We start from the raw sequence: 21,051 nt of genomic DNA on the forward strand, positions 1-21,051 counted from the left end.
CCAGTCATCATGGAACCACCGGTAGTTGTTGTGTGTGCATTAAATGCACTAGAGTCAATTATGAATGCATTTCACATCTTGGCTAGAAGACAACACATGGGCAGACATCGAATACTAGCCATCCGACGATATCACAGTGTAAATAGAAAATTACAATGTGTAAGTGGAAAGTTGTATATGTTAGCTAACGCTTCCAAAAGCTAACCAAACAAAAACATCATTACTTTTACGTTACATGTTTGTGCCATCATGTGCATTAGTAGCACAATTTCTAAATGATTGACATTAGTCTTTACTTACACTTTTCTTTATTTAACTAGGCAAGTCAGTTAAGAACAAATTCTTATTTTCAATGACAGCCTAGGAACAGTGGGTTAACTGCCTTGTTCAGGGGCAGAACGACAGATTTGTACCTTGTCAGCTCGGGAATTCAAACTTGCAACCTTTCGGTTACTAGCCCAACGCTCTAAACACTAGGCTACCCTGCCACCCCACCTACATGTTGACGTCGGTATATTGATGTTGGTTTTAAGTTTTCACTGACTTTTCTCTGCAAGTGTATTGAATTATGGGATGTTTCAGGCCCCGGAGTGAACAGAATTGTACACAAAATGAGAATTGATAAAATAATTAGGCCTGAGGGGCTTACACAGAACCCAAATCGGCTGCGTGCATGCGCCATCGTGCATACATTTATTTTGTCCCCCTACACCAAACGCAGTCCCGCCATGCAGGTTAAAATATCAAAACAAACTCTGAACCAATGACATTAATTTGGGGACAGGTTGAAAAGCATAAAATAGCTAATTTGTCCTATAGCTTGCAGTTGCTAGCTACTTTGTCCTGGGATATAAACAGTGAGGTGTTATTTTACCTTGAAATGCACAAGGTCCTCTACTCCGACAATTAATCCACACATAAAACTGTCAACCGAATTGTTTCTAGTCATCTCTCATCTTTTCAAGCTTTTTGATCTTTGAACTTATATGGTGATTGGCATCTACACTTCCATAGTATTAACACAATGACCAGCAACACAGTCCGTTTTTCAATCAATGAGGAGATGGCACGTGGGTACCTGCTTCAATAAACCAATGAGGAGATGGGAGAGGCAGGACATGCAGCACGATCTGCTTCAGAAATAGAAAGGACTTCCATTTCATCCTTTGACAACGCAGGCGTGCGCAATAATTGAATAACATAGATTTCTAAATTTATTTTGCAGTCAGGGTATTGCGTTGCCAACTTCCCTTGCTTGGCTAATTGTTTGACACGCAGCCACGGTCCCGTGGATGAAGGCCCGAGCCTAACATATAGCTCAAGCAACTGACACAATCTAGTAGCAATAACTTGAATATTTTTGACATAATTCAAAGTAATTTGTTATTGCTAACATTGCTAACTAACCAGGCAAGGGACATTTAAATGCAATGCCTTGATAAGGGCACTCTAGTAAATTGCAGAAAGATGAAATATAACTAGCTATTCGACAACTTACACTACCTGGTAACAAGCTGTATTTTTAATTGCTTTTGGTGATTATGTAGTTAAACTACCCACATGAGAGAGGGATGCAATTTTTATGTTGCTGTTTTCTTCATGAGTCCCAATGAACTATTCAATCAGACCTTTAGAACTGACATCATTGCAAACCAATTAAAAAAATAAAGATTCTGGAGGCTGGGCACCACACTGACCAATGATGAAGTAGTGGGTGGAGAGAGAATTATAGAAGGGGTTTTCGGCTGAAATTGGACACCATTTTGGTTCTGGGTAGAAGCATTTCAACGCAGAATGTGATCAAAAGGGAGCCAAGATGGCGTTGGAAGGGAGCCAGTGCACGGTTATTGGTCAAGAGGCGGCCCCTAAACTGCAACGTCGCTTGGTCGTCACTAGTTACCACAGCAACCAAGTATTAAACCCCGCCCATTTATACAATTTATCTTCCTCAAATTTAATTTAAACCTGACCTTAAACATAACCTTAACGACATTGCTAACACTATACCTAAACCTAACCTTTCTCATTTTTGTTTTCATGAATTTTGACGATATTGCCAATATTGAATTTGTGGGTGGGGTAACTAGTGACAACCGCTACTCTCAGCTGCTCGCTCCCTGCATCACGCCCCCTTTTCCCCTCTTAGTTAGTTTTTTTTTTGCACGGGGGAGCTGCTGTGCGGGGATTGGGGGTGTCCCCTGGAGTGTTTTCTTGTTTGTCTTCAGTTTTATACCTAGCTGTAAAGTCATCCATGGTAGAAAGTCACACACATGCTATCGCTAACCATTCGTTTTAGTTTATAGGGCAGTTGATTTGATGCGCTCGAGCTATTGTTTTTCAGTGGACGTTTATGTTTTTTTTTTTACATCAAAAGTTTGACCTTTTTATTATTTTAGAATTAAACATTAGATATGCTTATTTAAGTCGTCGATGTTAGATTTATCCGTTCGCTATGTTTTTGACAGATAACCAGGTCAGCCTCAGTGATTTCACGTCTGTAACTGACTCAAGTGATGAACCGATTCGAGCTGCGGTTCCTCCGTCTGTGGAGCTCGGACTCACCATTGTGTATACCATCCTATATTCCCTGCTTTTTGTGTTTGTTTACTTGCAACTTTGGCTCATTTTGCGTTATGGACACAAGCGCTTCAGCTACCAGAGTGTCTTTCTTTTTCTCTGTTTGCTGTGGTCAGCGCTAAGGACTACATTATTTTCATTCTACTTCAAGAACGTTGTCCAAGCGAACCAGTTGCAGCATTTCCCTTACTGGCTTTTGTACTGTTTTCCAGTATGCCTCCAATTTTTCACTCTGTGTCTGCTCAATCTTTATTTTGCACAGGTAAGTAAGTGCATGTTCTATATTGATACGTGTGATTTCAGATGTTGCGAAGACATGATTTTCATGTTGCCTGTCACACAATGACACAATGACACAATGTCAAAAGTAAATCAACTAAACGTGATTATCATTTTTTTTGGACATGTCGTTTCATGCTTTATTTGAAGTGAAGATGATGTCTGTTGACAGTATGCATATAATGGCAATTAATCCATTAGCCTTGGATGGTGCAGACATGTCTTGTTGTGCCTTAACTCTTAAAGAGACCTATATTGACATATTTGTTTCAGTGATATAGAAATGCTCAGATTAATAGCTTTGACAAACAACTCCTTCTATTGTCCTGATAATGTCACTTTATCACAAATCCCGTCCTGGCTGTTTTCTTATATTTCTGCAAAAGTGAACAACAATATCTTCCAGCCCAGTCAGTGCTGTTGTTGACAACAGCAAATGCCCAGTATCTGATCTTCTCTTGAGACGGTCATGTATGTTTCTGGGGCAAGAACAGAAGCTCACAGCTGGGGGTGACAGTCACTAGCACCCCCAAGACCCACTGTGCTCTCAGCCTCTCACAACCTGATTAGCTCTCCTGAGACCCCATTAGGTACATTATTGCCTCACACTTCTTCACCTTCTCTGGGACACTTGTCAGAATCAGAAACGCATTTTATATAGTGAGGCAGATTTGGAAGGAATTGTGCATTTGGTAATACAAACACCAGATTTCATACATAGTATGGCCCCCATGTAATAATTTACAGAGATTTCACAATGTCACGTGAGTCTTAAGTGAAAACTGTGTGTTAATCTGGTAGATGTTTGCTTTATCCAAATGAAGTCTTCATCAGATTTCAAATCTGGACCAGGTAGGCTAGCCCAGGGTTTTCCCAAACGTTTTCATTCGGGGCCCCCCTTTGCGAGCTTACACCACGTCTATTTCTATGAGCACAAGCACTGTTCATGAAGCAAACTTTTTGCTGTTAACTGTAATTTTGCAGGTTTAATGCTTATTTCCAGCAATTCTATAATTTTTTTCATGGGTGCAAAGAAAATGTAGCAGTTTTAAAGCAAACTTTCTTGTGGTGCTATACATTTTGCAATGTCTAGTGTATATTCATGTGATATTTGAGTGACAAAAAAATTGAAACAATATCTATGGGCTAATAAACCGAAATAAAAAAACGTTAGCTGACATGGGCTAGTTGATCTGGACATTTCTGAAAAGTTTTCAATAGCTCTCTAAGGTATGCAATGACTAACATCACAAGAGCAACTGATGATGTACTTCCCAATTTCAAAATTGCACTTGTGCATTCTACTATTAGAACTTTAAAGAGTAAGTTTAAAGCCGGACTGAGTATGTAGTATGCATACTACATACTTAAACTACATACTAGTTACTCATCGTCGCATACTGATTAGAAGGTACTGTTTCGTAAAAGGTATGCCACGGTCGCAACGCAGTAGCTGAGTATGTGGGGCGGGGCCGAGTGCGGGTGGACTTTTCGAAATTCAACAGACATGCATCGCATTAACCAGCCTGATAATAGCTCATTTCCAATATGATGAATTTCTCTAAACTGAATAGAATAGGAATAGAGTTGTAGGCCGACTCAGGCTGCCTTTAACCTCTAGGGTATGTGGGACACTACCTGGACAACATTTAGTGAGATTGCAGGGCGCCAAATTCAAATACAGAAATACTCATTATAAAAATTCAGAAAAGATGCAACTAATTTACATAGGTTTAAAGATTAACTTCTTGTGAATCCAAACACGGTGTCAGATTTAAAAAATGCTTTACCGCGAAAGCATACCTTACGATTATTTGAGAACATAGCCCAGCAGACAAATCATTACAAACAGTAACCAGCCAAGTAGAAGAGTTACACAAGTCAGAAATAGAGATCACATTAATCACTTACCTTTGATCTTCATATGTTTGCACTCAGAAGACGTTCAATAAATGTTCCTTTTGTTCGATAAAGTCTCTCTTTATATCCGAAAACCTCAGTTTTGTTTGCGCGTTTTCTTCAGTAATCGCAAATTTAGAACCGCTGGACAGCAACATAATAAAATAAAGCACTGATCATTGTGAACAAGATCAGAATGCTAAGGCTTGATCCATAAGTTCAATAATTAAGTAGGTAGTCTAGCCTACAAAACTAAAACAATCCATATGTTCAAATTAAAAGGACTGATTAACATGACATCAGTAACCCAGCCACATCTGGAGTCCCTGGTGCGACACATTCAGAAATCAAAAGGTGGTTTAGTATTTTGTTTTAAAGCTCTGACGAAGACCAAGAGAAAAATAAACACTTTTCAGTGAGAAAACAGAAATCCACTTTGGGTAAAAATAAATACAGCATTTTACTTATTTTTTCAAAGATGTAGTCTATGATGCAATACTTGTGAATGTTTTTAAGGAGAACAAAAACTACTTAGCCTACAATAGAACACCACCGCAGAAGCTTCGGGCATCTTCCCAATTAAGTAGCCTAGTTCTGTTGTTGGCTACTTGAGGAGAACTAGGGCCTATCACTCGCAGCCCACCTCTTCCAATGCATTGTGTAAAAGTGTGCATCGAATTCTACTAGATCAAGAGCCAAAATAAGTATAACATCCTGCCATTTAAACCATACTAGATTTCTGAAATATTGCATACTATTAAACATTCTATTTACACATGCTGAGAATGCTTCATGCGCAATTGCGTTGTTTCCCGCTATTCATTGATTTCGGTAGCGCATCCCCATATCTAATTGACCAGCTGCTGTCAAAGCTGAAATTAGTATGGCATCTAAAGGATACCCAATTTTCTAAATGTCGCAAACTAATAAACTTTTATTTTTTCCATTCTCAAACGGCCTACTATTTAGAACGAAAATATGGATATTCCGGCACGGCCAGGGTGTTGCACTCTAATCATAATAATAAAAAATAAATAATTGAATAGTACTTTTCAATACAAGTAACAAAGTTCTTCACATCATAAAATAAAAGTACTACTGTCCAATCAGTGTAAAATATTATTTATTTTTGTCAATACATTTTTGGGGCTGCTAAAATGCTTTGTGTTAACTTAAATGACTAAAACACAATATAAAGTATGTAGAAACGATAATGAATAAAAATGTGTAATACTCTTTTGAGGACTAACAATCACCAAAATTAAAGCTAGAACTGGAGAATTGAAAACAATGAATTTAGCAGTATTCATTTGATGTTTTTGCAAAAAACATAGCATTAGCTACGGTAAAATGCACAGAATTGTAGAAACTAACTTTAAATATGGCAAAATGTTCTTGAATTTTACAAAATTTGTGACCAAGCGGCTCAAATCGGTCTTATGTAGAAAAATTTGATTTTTAATTTTTTTTTTTTTTTTTTTACATTGGATTAAAGTAGAGCCACAATGGTATATCATACTCTGCAGTTGAGGAACAATGGGAAAGTAATTTTGCTTTGAAAGTTGATAAACATGTAAGAGAAAATGCGCTTTGAATGTTTTGGTACTACTACTGGAGAGCCCCTATACACCCATTCAGTATCGTTAACACACTCTTAAGCTTTAGCCCCACCCATCTCTTTAATGGTTGATCCGAGCGTTCTGTACTAAAAGCAGTCAAGCACCCCTGTAAAGACCTTTTATTATACACAGATTCAAAATAGCTATAGATAACATATGTGTCTTTTGTGGTTGTGACCCAGAGACTCTTGACCATTTATTTTGGGACTGTTCTTATGTCAGAAGATTTTCAAGTGAATTAGAAGATGTATTTTAAAATAAACTACAATTAATGTTAATTTGAATGACAGATATTCTGTTTTGATCCAAATTTTATGGACACTGATTTAACTTTCATTGTTAATTTGTTTATTTTTCATGGCAGATTCTTTATCCATAAAATGAAGTGGGCGGAGAACAAACTCCTATTCACATTGTTTAGGGTCATTTCAAAATCATATTTCAATTCTATCAGTAAGTGTAAAAACAAAAAAACAATGCTTTCCATACTTTTTCAATTTGTCAAAAAGTTATACTATATGAAATACGCCCACTGTTAGGTTTATGTACTCTTGTTTGTATATTTCCGTTTATTTTTTATTTTTGTTAACCTCTTCAGTCGACCCTCTACTTTTTTGAACATTCTGTTAAAAATCGCGCAACATTTCAGCGCCCTGCTACTCATGCCAGGAATATAGTGTATGCATTTGCTTAGTCTGTGTGGATAGAAAACACTCAGACGTTTAAAAAACTGGTTAAATCACTGCTGTGGCTTTACCAGAACGGCATTTACATCGAAAAGCACAGGAAAAACTGATCACTGAAAATGGGGAAAATATATCCATGCGCTACTTGAACCCATTGATAAACGTGAACCACAATTAATTGACTGAGGTTGCAGTACCTACAGCTTCCACAGGGTGTCTAGAGTCTTGTCATTTCCCTTCGAGTTTTTTCTTGGTCAAACACATACAGGACACCGTATCTAATCCGGTCTAGGACCGGATATATTCGTTGAGTTTCTAGCCGGACATTTTTCCAGACGGACAGCTAATGATCTTTACATCGCCTCCTGATGAATTTTATCGCTTATTAACGTTTACTAATACCTAAAGTTGCATTACAAACGTATTTCGAAGTGTTTTGTGAAAGTTTATCGTCGACTTTTTGAATTTAAAAAAATTACGTTACGTTTTGAAACGATGTTTTTTTCGTTTATCACACAGTCTACATATAACGATATCTAGGCTTTATATGGACCGATTTAATCGAAATAAAGACCCAAATAGTGTTTATGGGACATCTAGGAGTGCCAACAAAGAAGATGGTGAAAGGTAATGAATGTTTTCTATTTTATTGTGCGGTTTGTGTAACGCCGAAATGCTAATTATTTTGTTTACGTCCCCTGTGGGTCTTTTGGGGTGTTGCATGCTATCAGATAATAGCTTCTCATGCTTTCGCCGAAAAGCATTTTAAAAATCTGACTTGTTGCCTGGATTCACAACGAGTGTAGCTTTAATTCGATACCCTGCATGTGTATTTTAATGAACTTTTGAGTTTTAACTAATACTATTAGCATTTAGCGTAGCGCATTTGCATTTCCAGAGCTCTAGTTGGGACGCAAGCGTCCCGAGTAGAAGCAACAGGTTAATAATAATAAAAAATAAAAAATATACAGTCAAGCACCCAAGCTAACTTTCTAGCTACTTCCAGACACAATTGAGAGAACAGCTCACTGAACATTACTCACCCTAGCAGAGCTGGTTAAGCTGTTATGTTATCCAGAGCTTTGGTGACTGCAACTGTGCTGTTCGTAAATTCAGAGCATTTCACTTTCAGAGCGTTCAGAGAGCACACTGGATGCTCTGGCCGAGGAGTAGGGTTGATCCGAACGTTCTGACCTCACAACTGAACTGCAGTCAAGCACCCAAGCTAACTGGCTAACTATGGCTAGCTTGCAAGCTACTTCCAGACACATAAGTATTGTGTGTTGAGCATTCATAAATTAATCAGTTATTCTGCGCTCTGGCACACTCAGACGAGTGTCTTTTGTTAAGACCGGTAGCTAGCTAGCTAGCTAACAGTACACTTTAAATGAAAATGAAAAGACGATGTCAACATTAGAAACGTGTAATGTCTGAAAATGTATCTAGCTAGACTATCTTACCCATGGTCTGAAATCGAAGTAGATAGCCAGAGTGAATTTACCAGCTAGTACGTCTATCAACAGTTGTTGCAGTGACATTCTATTGAAATGGATACTTGCATAGTGGAGTCTTTTGTTAAGACATGTGGCTAGCTTAACAATGAACCATAATCCCAACTCATCACGTTACTACCCTGCATGAATCTGCAGGTAGCTAACCAACCAGGTTAAATGTTAGCTAGCTAACATTAGGCTATAACTAGTCAAGCAAATGGCTCTGAGAAATGAATAATACGATCATACACGTAACGTTAGCGAGTCAGTTAGCTAACTTTATATTTGAAATAAAACCACTTTCTGTTAAAATTAGAAATGTCTAATATCTGAAAGTCTAGCTAAACTATCTTACCCGTATACATCATGGATGGACGCGCCTCCTGTCGGATCCATGGTTGCCCTTAGCTTAAAGATGTTATCCGGAGACCAGGTGTTTTCTCCATCTCCTTAGCTATCATACTCGAATTCCACTGATTTCAAAACTCGGTCCTCCAGGAAGTGGAGAGCATACACATAACGTTAGCTAGCGAGCCATCCAGCTAATGTTAGCTAGCTAACAGTACACTTTAAGGAAGGTTGCTGACTTTTTCTGTGGCTAAACCAACTAGGCTCGTAATTTAACAATTTACAGATGGCATACAAGTTTGTTATTAAGGCACATGGCCATGTTCGAAAAGGCGTTTCTGCCAAAAAACACATTTTGATGAAAAAAAGAGTTTACTTTCAAATGGCTCTCCTGTGAAGTAGCGACCCTCAACATACGCCTAGTTTCCTGAAACGGGTCACATTTGCTTTAAAATGGCCAAAAATGGCTCTCAGCTTTTTAGAATTGTATGAAATTGGCTTAAAAATGCTAACATTTCTTTACTCCGCCTCCAATTTGGCTCACCGTCAGTGCTTATTGCCACTCCCCCAGCCACACCCACCACCTAAGCCCTTTTTTTCATTAGAAAAAACCCTGGTAGAAAAAAACAATATAATTTTTTAAAATATTAAATTAAACATTAAAAATGTGCCTTTACAGCATCGTAATATAAAAGTCTGTCTTCAACAAGGATATAAAAAGAGGGACTGAATCTGCAAGCCTGCTCTCCTCTGGTCATCAGTGCCCTGCCAAAGGATCGCAGGCTGCGTCCTTTTTAAAAAGATCTGAGATATAGGAAGAGGCTAAACTGAGCCTAGCCTTAAACATGATTAATATAAATATACAATCTATTCTAAAGGTGACTGGTAGCCAGTGTAGAGAAGCTAAAATCATGTCATGTACACTGAGTGGACAAAGCATTAAGAACACAATCCTAATATTCAGTTGCACCACCTCTTTTGCCCTCAGAACAGCCTCAATAAATTTGGGGCGTGGACTCAGGGTGTCGAAAGCTTTCCACAAGGATACTGGCCCATGTTGACCCCAATGCTTCCCACAGTTGAAAAGTTGGCTGGATGTCCATTGGGTGGTGGACCATTCTTGATACACACGGGAAAATGTTGAGCGTGGAAAAACCCAGCAGCGTTGCAGTTCTTGACACAAACCGGTGCGCCTGGCACATACTACCATAGCCCGTTCAAAGGCACTTAAATCTTTGTCTTGTCTATTCACCCTCTGAATGACACACATACACAACACATGTCTCAATTGTCTCAAGGCTTAACATTTATTCTTTAACCAGTCTCCTCCCCTTCATCTACAATGATTGAAGTGGATTTAACTAGTGACCTCAATAAGGACCTGGATTCCCCTGGTCAGTCTACGTCGTGGCAAGAGTAGGTGTTCTTAATGTTTTGTATACTCAGTGTATATTCTATAATTATGTATAGGCAAATCCCATTGAAAATAGTAGATTGCAGGGTTGGCTTTAGATTCTGCAATCACAAAAATCTCCTCACAATCACGAGACTATTCCCCTGGTTCCCACAGCCAAAACCTAGGTTGTCTAAAGCGACTCTCACAACTGAAAATACTTTGATGCTCGGTTCCCATTAAATTTTCTTCTCAATGTAGGCCACAGCAGTCCCTCTCACACTCCCTCTCACTCGTCTTTGTTCCACTGTGCACTAGCTCACTGCGCACAGCAACAACAGCATCCCTCAAAACATTAGGACAATCCCTACTGTGTCCCAGAGCTGGCAGTACTGGCAGCCTCTGTGGGGCATAGGCCAAAATCCATTGCAGCTGTCCTGTCCGAGCTGACTTTGTCAGTGTTTATTTGTTTTGGAGAGGAGCAAAGAGAGAGGTGTGTGAGTCTCAGCAAAGCGAAGTGGAACTTGCACACTGATACTGCCAGGGCTGTGCCGAGGTGACATTTAAACGCGGTAGCCAATCAGACGGAGCTGCAGGAGCATTACATTACCCTTTCTCAGTCCTTTACTAGGCCTATTCCAGGCACAACCAAAGGGGATTGCAGTATAAGAGAGAAGTAAAGCGCTCTCGCCCTCTGCCTCACATATATAGCGTAAATCATCTGAAGTTTCTCAAATGTATTGGCAAAATACAGAGCCTTTCTTGTAAAGATGGATAAGGATGTTCATAGTGGATTGGGTGGTTGTTGTGTGAGGGAGGCGTTAGTTCTCACCTGGAAGCTTTGCGTTGCAATTGGCAATGACCTCATAGAGGGATGTGCCAATTATTCATGATCTGTTCAAAGGATGTTCATTGTGAGTTGGTACCTGTTGTTGCACTTTGCAGGTCACACATGCCCAACTTAGTCAATGATTTGTGTTTGTCCATATGATGACAGTTCTTCTAATTGAAATATTTGTAACATGATAATATACATAATAATTGTGGTAATCCAGCCCAGTTGATGATTGGCTAATTTCTGTTATTTTTTATAACATTACATTCCATCAATGGCAAACTAGGGCTGGAGTCCCTTCCATAAGGTGTGTGTGTGTGTGTGTGATTGCGTTCATACTCGTACATTGCACAGCCCCCACACTTCCACAGAATTTCAGGTGTCAAGGCCTACCTGTCCACTTTTCTAACAACACAGCCATGCATGAGGTGTCATGTGCTTTTATGTTCCCCTTGTAAAAGTCTCTACCTCCCTCTCTCCTCCTCCACCCCTACCTAATCCCAGGAGATAGGGGGCAAAGTGATGACCAATATATTTTTCATGGCTGTGTGGCGGAAATGCATTATCGCTCACTGTGCCTTAAAACCTCTTGGTGTTAGGAGGCAGTATTTTCATTTTTGAAAAAAAAAAACGTTCCCGTTTTAAACGGGATATTTTGTCAGGAAAAGATGCTAGAATATGCATATAATTGACAGCTTTGGATAAAAAATACTCTAACGTTTCCAAAACTGTAAAGATATTCTCTGTGAGTATAACAGAACTGATGTTGCAGGCGAAAGCCTGAGAAAAATCCAATCCGGAAGTGCCCCAGGTTTTGAAAGCGCTGCGTGCCAATGACTCCCTATTTAGCTGTGAATGTACCATCAACGAGCTTACGCTTTCTACGTATTCCCCAAGGTGTCTACAGCATTTTGACGTAGTTTTACACATTTCTGTTGAAGAATAGCCGTAGGAGGCCACATTGCGTAAGTGGTCACATGGTGGCTCCGAGGGAGATTCTCGCGTAAAATACAGAGGTAGCCATTACTCCAATCGGTCCTGGTGAAAAACGAATTGTCCCGACGGCTATATTATCGAAAAGATATTAGAAAAACACCTCGAGGATGGATTCTAAACAACGTTTGCCATGTTTCTGTCGATATTATGGCGCTAATTTGGAATATTTTTCTGCGTTGTGGTGACCTCAATTTCCGGGCGATTTCTCAGCTAAATGTGAAGAACAAACGGAGCTATTTCGCCTACAAAAATAATATTTTTAGAAAAAATGAACTTTGGCTGTCTACCTGGGAGTCTCGTGAGTGAAAACATCCGAAATCCATCAAAGGTAAACGATTTAATTTGATTGCTTTTCTGATTTCCGTCACAAGGTTGCCTGCTGCTAGCAAGGCATAATGCTATGCTAGGCTATGATAAACTTACACAGATGCTTGTCTAGCGTTGGCTGTAAAGCATATTTTGAAAATCTGAGATGACAGGGTGATTAACAAAAGGCTAAGCTGTGTTCCAATATATTTCACTTGTGATTTATGAATAGGAATATTTTCTAGGAAGATTTATGTCCGTTGCGTTATGCTAATTAGTGTCAGATGATAACGGTCCCGTTCACGGGATGGGGTGTCACTACAGGTTAAATACCAACTGTTTGCATTTAACAGCCATTCCACAATGCATGTGATCTGTGCAAGTTGTCGTCAGGCCTGATGCATGCTTTCCCGGAGCCCTGTTGGCTGCTCTGTGCTATTACAGTTCAGCTGACATGTGGCTTACGAAACGGTGAAGAGGAGCATGGAGAAAGAGGGAGAGAAAGCTAAACTTATCTCTCTCACTCTCTTTCAATGTTATAAAAGGGCAGATAGAGGAAGAAAGAGGGGGGAGAGAGAGAGCTAAATGGTACCTGCTTGACGACAGACTCGTTCAAAATCAAAATGCATGTCATTCTCAATCCGAACGGAGAAATATTGATTCAGATGCTAAAAAGCAGCCTTACAACTCTCAGGGGATTCACTCTTCTTCAAACACCTGAGAATAAACAAGTGTCAACAAGTTAGCTGATGTCTCCTTGCAAGATAATGAGTTCCGACTGTGGATATCCAAGATCTGATATTTTGGGATTTCAGGAAAGACTGAGATGTAATATGTTGACTCCGTCTGCTCAGGCAGATTCGGCATGCAAGTCCTGACCATATTGATGATCTGAGAGCAGAAGATTTAAGAACTTCAAGATTCAAGGAGAATACCCAAACTCCAAAACAAACCAGTGGTGTCATGAAGATTCTGTTTCACCACCGTTGTTTACTCTGGATCGGTGTTGTGGTTTTGTGAAATAATGTGTAACCAACTAGGCCAGAGTTGGCACCATGGCACAGTATTGGCAGCCATAGCCCTCTGACTTCTACAGACGTGGCTGTGGGATATGCTCTGGGGTGAAGGTTCCCCTAGGTCTAGGATCAATGATCAGCTTCCCCAACCTTAACCTTAACTGGGGAAAACACAAAACTGACCTAAGATGAGTGTCTTGGGGCAACTTCACTCTACATACACAGTGGAAGTGGGTAGCCAGGCCAGTCCAACAGAGCTCTGATACACCGATATTGTTTGTTTCATTCGGAACACAAGGATTCAAGAATGTTGTTTGTTTCTCCTCCTGGAATTGCTGGATGTGGTCATCAATGAAATGTTATGTCACATGCTTTGTAAACAACAGGTGAAATGCTACTTACGAGCCCTTCCCAACAATGCAGAGAGAAAAAAAATAGAGAAATAATAAAGTAAAACATGTAATAATAATGTGTAGGGGTACGAGGTAATTGAGGTTGATATGTACAGTGCATTCGGAAAGTATTCAGACCCCTTCCCTTTTTCCACATTTTTATGTTACAGCCTTATTTTAAAATGGATTTAATTTTTAAAAAATCCTCAATCTACACACAATACCCCTAATGACAGAGCGAAAACAGGGTTTTAGAGATTTTCGCAAATTGATATTAAATAAAAAAACAGAAATACCTTATTTACATAAGTATTCAGACCCTTTGCTATGAGACTCGAAATTGAGCACAGGTGCATCCTGTTTCCATTCATCATCCTTGATACGTTTCTACAACTTGATTGGAGTCCACCTGTGGTAAATTCAATTGGCTGAACTTGACTTGGAAAGGCACACACCTGTCTATATAAGGTCTCACAGTTGACAGTGCATGTCAGAGCAAAAACCAAGCCATTAGGTCGAAGGAATTGTCTGTAGAGCTCTGAGACAGGATTGTGTCGAGGCACGGATCTGGGGAAAAGTATCAACAATTTCTGCAGCATTGAAGGTCCCCAAGAACTCAGTGGCATTAATCATTCTTAAATGGAAGAAGTTTACAACCACCAAGACTCTTCCTAGAGCTGGCCTGCCTGCCAAACTGAGCAATCGGGGCAGAAGGGCCTTGGTCAGGGAGGTGACCTAGAACCCTATGGTCACTCTGATAGAGCTCCAGAGATCCTCTGTGGAGATGGAATAACCTTCCAGAAGGACAACAATCTCTGCAGCACACCACCAATCAAGCCTTTATGGTAGAGTGGCCAGACAGATGACTCTCCTCAGTAAAAGGCACATGACAGCCCGCTTGGAGTTTGCCAAAAGTCACCTGAAGGACTCTGACCTTGAGAAACAATCTTGACAACTCTGGCACCATCCCTACGGTGAAACATGGTGGTGGCAGCATCATGCTGTGGGTATGTTTTTCAGCAGCAGGGACTGGGAGACTATTCAGGATTGAGGAAAAGATGAACGGAGCAAAGTACAGAGAGATACTCTGTACAGAGCTTGAGAGGATCTGCAGAGAAGAATGGGAGAAACTCTCCAAATACAGATGTGCCAAGCTTGTATTGTCACACGCAAGAAGACTCGAGGCAGTAATCACTGCCAAAGGTGCTTCAACAAGTCTACTGAGTAAATGTTCTGAATACTTATTTGAATGTGATATTTCATTTTTTATTTTTTTTTATACATTTGCAAAAATGTTTAAAAACCAGTTTTTGCTTTTTCATTATGGGGTATTGTGTGTAGATTGATGCAGAAAAAAAACACAATACATTTTAGAATAAGGCTGTAACATAACAAAATGTGGAAAAGGTCAAGGTGTCTAAATACTCCGAATGCACTGTACATATACTGTACCTAGGAATAAGAAAGAAAAAAAAAGTGACAGATAATAAACAGTAGCAGTGTTGAGTCAAAGTTAGTGCAAAAAGGGTCAACACAGATAGTCTGGGTAGTTATATTAACATTAAGACATTCTTATGACTTTTGATTCCAGACTTGGTGCATCGGTACCGCTTGCCGTGCGGTACCAGAGAGAACAGTCCATGACTTGAATGGCTGGAGTCTTTGACACTTTTATTTAGGGTCTTCCTCTGACACCGCCTGGTTTGGATGTTCTGGGTGGCAGGGAGCTCGGCCCCAGTGATGTACTGGGCCGTATGCACTATACTCTGTAACGCCTTGAGGTTGAATGCCAAGCAGGTGCCATACCAAGTGGTAATGCAGCCAATCACGACGCTCTCAATAGTGCAGCTGTAAAACCTCTGGAGGATCTGAGGGCCAAATCTCCTCGGTCTCCTGAGTGAGAAGAGGCATTGTCGTGCCCTCTTCACGACTGTGTTGGTGTGTGTGGACCATGATTGAGGAATTTGAAACTCTTGACTTGCTCTCCTACAGCCTTGTTGATGTGAATGGAGGCGTGCTCGGCCCTTTGTTTCCTGTAGTCAATGATCAGCTCCTTTGTCTTGCTTACGTTGAGGGAGAGGTTGTTCTCCTGGCACCACACTGCCAGGTCTCTGACCTCCCTATATGCTGTCTCATTGTCATTGGTATTCAGGCATACCATCATTGTGTCATCTGCAAACCTGGTGTTGGGAGTCATCCGGCCACGCAATCATGGTGAACAGGGAGTTCAGGAGATGACTAAACACGCACCCCTGAGGAGGCCTCCGTGTTAAGGATCAGTGTGGCGGATGTGTTGTTGCCTACCTTCATCACCTGTGGGCGGCCCGCCTGAAAGTTCTGGATCCAGTTGCATAGGGAGGTTTTCAGTCCCAGGGTCCTTATCTTAGGGATGAGCTTGGAGAGTACTAGGGTTTTGAACGCTGAGCTGTAGTCCATGAACAGCATTCTCAACCACTCCACAAATTTCTTGTGAACAAACTATAGTTTTGGCAAGTCGGTTAGGACATCTACTTTGTGCATGACACAAGTAATTTTTCCAATAATTGTTTACAGATAGACTATTTCACTTATTCACCGTGTCACAAAAAATCTAAAGAAATCAGCCAAGACCTCAGGAAAAAAATTGTAGACCTCCTCCAAGTCTGGTTCATCCTTGGGAGCCATTTCCAAACGCTTAAAGGTACCACATTCATCTGTACAAACAATAGTACGCAAGTATAAACACCATGTGACCACGCAGCCATCATACTGCTCAGGAAGGAGATGGGTAAGAAAAAAAATGTTGAATCAATTTTGAATTCAGGCTGTAACACATTGGAGTACAAGAAGAAGAGAAAACCCCACGGACAGTCGGCCCTTCGTGAGTTTGACACCTGTGCTGTAACATAACAAAATGTGGAATAAGTCAAGGGGTATAAATTCTTTCTGAAGGCACTGTATATAGTAGAAAAAAATATACTGCTAACGCCTATAATAAATATGACAGTTATACAAAGCAAATTTGCATATGGTGTGTTTGGGGGGTCTAGTGAGGTGTTTGGAATCACTTTTATACAAGTGGCGATTTGTTATGGAACCTTTCATTGCTCAAATGGCCCCAACAATGCAGGCAATGAGATTTGGTGTCCTCTGCCTAGCTTTTCCCCACGTAGAACAAACTCCCAAGAAGAATCTGTAGGCCACCAAGTGGAGAATGTTTGAGAGAATGAAAAAAATGCAATTAGACTTTCATGGGCAATCATTGTGTGCTGTCTGAATTCCTATTGTAGCAGCACGATGCAGAATGAGACGTCTCACAGACATACGTTAGCTAGCTGGCTACAACACACAGGTATAGTTACTCAGGCTAATATGAGTCATGAAGCCAAAGTCATTCCTTCACTATTTGTCATCACCTTCAAAAATGTATCCAGTTTTGCTCCTAATGAGATGCACTGAGGCTAGCTAGCCATGACATTAGGCTACAATACATTTTATGTATAGCAAACAAAGCTGGCTAGCTTGGCTTGTAGTTGTACTAGCAAGCCCCGTTATGGCTGGATCGATCATGGAATTGTACTGTACTGAACAACACTGCCTCATGTAAAAATAGTACTTATATTGCTAGATGTCTACCGACAGCAAAAAAAAACGGACTCGTTTGTCATTTGTCGTCCTGCTCCAGCTGGTTCTAGGCTGCTGCAGCCAGTTGATCTTGGAGGTTCTGAAGAAGTCTCCTGTACCCCTCTATCCATATGTGCATCTGAACTTTGATGGTCTGTCACACATCCATGGGGTCTGCAGTGACCCTCGGTAAGAACTGTCCCCGATCAAATGTGTTGCAGCACAGACATTCCTCTTCTGTTGTCATGGCTAGACAGCACCCGCATAGACACCACCAGTCAGTGTCTGACTGTGGCTCTCCAGGATCAGGAGCCGCTGCTTGCTGGTCTCGCAATTCTTGTTCTCACTGTCTCAATTCCTCTTCAGTGTAATTAGATTTATTTGCACCAAATAAAACAAGTGATAGACAACAATACAGATAAAAACTAAAAACGGTGTGCAAGGGCTTGTATGAAAACCACACCACACTCACCGGCCAATTCATTTGGTACACCACCTCCTTCACGAAAATGGATCGCTCCTACAGACAGTGAATCACGTGGCCGTGGCTTGCTATATAAAGCAGGCAGACACTGTTCTATTGAAATTTAGAATTGGGCAATATGATTGACCTAAGCGACTTTGAGCGTGGTATGATCGTCCAGTATCTCAGAATCGGTCGCCCTCCTGGGCTTTTTAATTATTTTGTATTGTGATTTTACCCCCTTTTTCTCCCCAATTTTGTGATATCCAATTGCGATCTTGTCTCATCACTGCAACTCCCCAACGAGCTCGGGAGAGGCACAGGTGAAGTCATGCGTCCTCCGAAACATGACCGCCAATCCTCGCTTGCACCAATGTGTCGGAGGAAACACTGTTCAACTGACAACCCGAAGTCTAGCCTGCAGGCACCCAGCCCACCACAAAAAGTTGCTAGATTGCAATGAGCCAAGTAAAGCCCCCTGGCCAAACCCTCCCCTAACCTGGACGATGCTGGGCCAATTGTAAGTCGCCCAATGGGACTACCAGTCACAGACAGTTGTAACACAGCTTGGGATCGAACCCTAGGCTTAGTGACGCCGCAACACTGCGATCCAGTGCCTTAGACCACTGCGCCACTCAGGAGGCCTGACCTGGGCTTTTCACACGTGACAGTGTCTAGTGTTCACTGAGAATGGTGTGACAAACAAAAAAACATCCAGTCAGCGGCAGTCCTGTGGGCGAAAACAGCTCATTGATTAGAGAGGTCGAAGGAGATTGGCAATAATTGTGTAAGCAGACAGGCGGGCTATTGATACCAATTGAGCAATGAACGTGTCTGACACCTTGTAGAATGTCCTGAAGAATTCAGGCTTTTCAGGAGGCAAATGGGGGTCCTGTCTGGTACTAGATAGGTGTACCTTATGAACTGTCCTGTGAGTGTATGTCTATGTAAAAGATTCCTCTTTCCAGCTTTTCTTGGAAAAAGTAATCATCAGAAGCGACCATTGTAATTATTGAGCAATCTTAGGTAATCATTGTACAGTAACAGCTCCTGTCAACCTGTAGAAACTAGTACAGCCCCTGTTTTGAAACCCCCGCCTTAGGGGGTGGGAAGACAATTGGACAAGGAAGTAGGGCTCCTGTAAGGCTGTAGTCTTCACAAAGCCATTGAAAATGAGTCAACCTAGATATCCTGCAATATCCTGGCAGATTGAATGGCTCAGTTGAACAAAGACAACCATATCTAATCTCTGCTAGCGTCATCATGCAGTCAGCGAAACACAAAGACCACAATAATTACAACAAAACACGACTCCATTAATTTATATTTCAGACAGCAGGCTCATTCAACCGTTGATATCATACAAATAAAAAATGCTATAGTGCATAATCAAAGTCTGGAAAAAACACCCCAAATAGTGTATGGTGGGGAATTTTCCCTTTTTAAGAATAACTTAAGAGAAAAAGATATGAGGATAGAGGGGCATCCAAAACGTTGGTACGCTTGTGGTGAGTTCTCAAGTGCTTTGCTTGACACCTAACAGTGAAAATGTCTGTATGGACATTGCTTAAGCTTCATTATATTCACTGCTGACATTCAGATCTAGTAAACAACAAACACACACACCCTCCTCCCCCTGCCTCTCTCTCTCTCTAAACTTTTGACTTCAACTGTATATTGTCTGTCTCGCTCTCTCTCAATCACGCACACACACACAGTGTTGTGTGTTTCACTGACCTGCTTATGGGAGTCATGTGTTTACATTTTGTGTGCACAAACACACTCCTGTCTGTCTGACACTCCCCAGATATATATATATATATATATATATATATATATATATATATATATATATATATTACACACACACACACACACACACAAACAGGCTGCAGCCTGTTTATTTTCTCTCTTCAAATGTAGGTAACAGGTTAATGCTTTTGGCCACGCTCTCTATTCTCTCGGTACTAGCACAAAAGCAGTGTGTGTGTGAGACTCTCCATGCTCATGGGTCAATGACCTGTCTGATTTTACATGGGAGAGTCAAGTTCAGAATTGAGATGTAAGAGAAATCTGTCCTGTTTCCATAGGGGTGTTTAGGCTACAGGATAGTGGGGGTAGGTTGAGTAGTCCGCTTTGAGTTCTCAGTGTGTCCTGCACAGGGGATAGATAGCTGGAGGCAGGGGCAGCATGGAACACATATACATGTACACACACAAATGCACAAACTGGTACACATCTTCAGATTGTTTTTCAATATATTGTTACACTCGCACGCACGCACACACACATGCTCACACACCCACCCTCCAGCCAAACAAGAGCTCAGTTTCACTGTTTATTGTGGTCTGTCTTCCTCCACATTAATACTTAATTTCCCAGGAGAGGGGCTGTGTGTTTCACTGCTGTCAGATTGGATCCAGTCAGAGTGATATCAACAGCTAGACCTAGATAACTGGGCTCTCTACTGAACTGTTGTTGTTCGGGTACTGCTTAGTTGCAGGCATAGAATTAGGAATTAGAATTATTGAAAAAGATCTCTATGGTTACATTTACATTTACATTTACATTTAAGTCATTTAGCAGACGCTCTTATCCAGAGCGACTTACAAATTGGTGCGTTCACCTTAAGACATCCAGTGGAACAGCCACTTTACAATAGTGCATCTAAATCTTTTAAGGGGGAGGGGGTGAGAAGGATTACTTTATCCTATCCTAGGTATTCCTGAAAGAGGTGGGGTTTCAGGTGTCTCCGGAAGGTGGTGATTGACTCCGCTGTCCTGGCGTCGTGAGGGAGTTTGTTCCACCATGGGGGGCCAGAGCAGCGAACAGTTTTGACTGGGCTGCGCGGGAACTGTACTTCCTCAGTGGTAGGGAGGCGAGCAGGCCAGAGGTGGATGAACGCAGTGCCCTTGTTTGGGTGTAGGGCCTGATCAGAGCCTGGAGGTACTGAGGTGCCGTTCCCCTCACAGCTCCGTAGGCAAGCACCATGGTCTTGTAGCGGATGCGAGCTTCAACTGGAAGCCAGTGGAGAGAGTGGAGGAGCGGGGTGACGTGAGAGAACTTGGGAAGGTTGAACACCAGACGGGCTGCGGCGTTCTGGATGAGTTGTAGGGGTTTAATGGCACAGGCAGGGAGCCCAGCCA

At 41.2% G+C, this 21,051-nt stretch overlaps 1 pseudogene; it reads left to right on the forward strand.

Moving 5' to 3' along the window:
- The first annotated feature begins 2,169 nt into the window (after window positions 1-2,169).
- Window positions 2,170-21,051, forward strand: part of LOC115138247 (G protein-coupled receptor 137Ba-like) — a 70,762-nt pseudogene continuing 51,880 nt past the window's right edge.

The sequence above is a fragment of the Oncorhynchus nerka genome, linkage group LG12 (assembly GCF_034236695.1).
Source record: "Oncorhynchus nerka isolate Pitt River linkage group LG12, Oner_Uvic_2.0, whole genome shotgun sequence".
Taxonomy (NCBI): domain Eukaryota; kingdom Metazoa; phylum Chordata; class Actinopteri; order Salmoniformes; family Salmonidae; genus Oncorhynchus; species Oncorhynchus nerka.